Raw genomic sequence first — 1999 nt, 5'->3', positions numbered from 1 at the left:
CAAAAGCGACGCCCATATTTTTTGGCGCCAAATAATACGCCCACATTGTTTGGCGCCTAAATGCTTTTTGGCGCCAAAAATGATGCCACATCCGGAACGCCGACATTTTTGGCGCAAAAGGACGTCAAAAAATGACGCAACTTCCGGCGACACGTATGACGCCGGAAACAGAAAAGATTTTTTGCGCCAAAAAAGTCCGTGCCAAGAATGACGCAATAAAATGAAGCATTTTCAGCCCCCGCGAGCCTAACAGCCCACAGGGGAAAAAAGTCAAATTTTTAAGGTAAGAAAAAATGATTCAAACGCATTATCCCAAATATGAAACCGACTGTCTGAATATAAGGAATGTTGAACATTCTGAGTCAAGGCAAATAAATGTTTGAATACATATATTTAGAACTTTATAAATAAAGTGCCCAACCATAGCTTAGAGTGTCACAGAAAATAAGATTTACTTACCCCAGGACACTCATCTACACGTTTGTAGAAAGCCAAACCAGTACTGAAACGAAAATCAGCAGAGGTAATGGTATATAAATAAGAGTATATCGTCGATCTGAAAAGGGAGGTAAGAGATGAATCTCTACGACCGATAACAGAGAACCTATGAAATAGACCCCGTAGAAGGAGATCACTGCATTCAAATAGGCAATACTCTCCTCACATCCCTCTGACATTCACTGCACGCTGAGAGGAAAACCAGGCTCCAACTTGCTGCGGAGCGCATATCAACGTAGAATCTAGCACAAACTTACTTCACCACCTCCATAGGAGGCAAAGTTTGTAAAACTGAATTGTGGGTGTGGTGAGGGGTGTATTTATAGGCATTTTGAGGTTTGGGAAACTTTGCCCCTCCTGGTAGGAATGTATATCCCATATGTCACTAGCTCATGGACTCTTGCTAATTACATGAAAGAAAAGTCTTCTTTAATCCCAGAGGGGGAAATCTAGAAAACCTCCTACTTAGAAAAGAAGCGGAGTATATTTACTCCTTTAAAACTTTATATCCACATGGATTAAATATGGAGTTTGATTTAAACTTTCTGATCTAATACTTTTAGATTTCAACATCCTATACTTACAAATAAATTATGATGAACATATATTCCAAGTGGAATATACCATATAACATCATCGTATCTAAATTTGCTACAACCTTTAACAGCATCTTGCTATAAAACTGCAAAATAATTATAGTATCGTTATGCTGATACAAAAATTCAAAGTTATTGCATATGTCTAAACAATCCCCTTTTCTTTTCCTACTCACAACTATATATAGTTTATTTCCTATTAACAAGTATACAATATCTTTAGGAGGGCGCACACACATACTAAACATAATCAGATCAATTTTTAGATTTTAAATTTTAGAATTTTATGAGTAGCTATATATGATAAAATTTTCGATCAAGTTGACGTTTTCATTTAACAAATCTGTACCTTTGCTAAAAATGTATCTAAAAATGTAACTGAACACACTGCTCAAATACTTACACAGAGATTGGCTAACAAAGAACCTCTAATTAACCAATCAGGACCTACCTACCCCTTTTTAAATAGGACCGCGAACACTCTGAGGCATCTTGATAAAGGCATCCGCCGAAACGCGTAGATCTGCCCACCTGAGTGTGCACCCTCTTTAACATTATATGCCCACACTGTGGGATAATAACTTTCTTCTCCTCAACGGATTCAACTCTTAGCGCTTGAAATAAATAAGCGCAAAAGAAGCAACACATAACACCGAACTACAGACAGAACTGCCTCCTAGAGACTCCTGCAAACCCTGAGTACCTACCAGCAAAATCAAAAGGGTAAACAGTCTCAGAGACCAACGGCTATTTCTAACTAGACTCCTGCTAAAGGTCGAGGAATTTTCAAACGCTCCAAGCCTCTTAGAGACTCCTGCAAACCCTGAACACCATACCATAAACTAACAGGGTAAACAGTCTCAGAGACCAACGGATATTCCAAATTGAACTCCTGCTAAACAGAG

This window comes from Bombina bombina, unplaced genomic scaffold (genome assembly GCF_027579735.1).
Source record: "Bombina bombina isolate aBomBom1 unplaced genomic scaffold, aBomBom1.pri scaffold_1118, whole genome shotgun sequence".
NCBI lineage: Eukaryota > Metazoa > Chordata > Amphibia > Anura > Bombinatoridae > Bombina > Bombina bombina.
Note: the sequence above shows the minus strand (reverse complement) of the source record.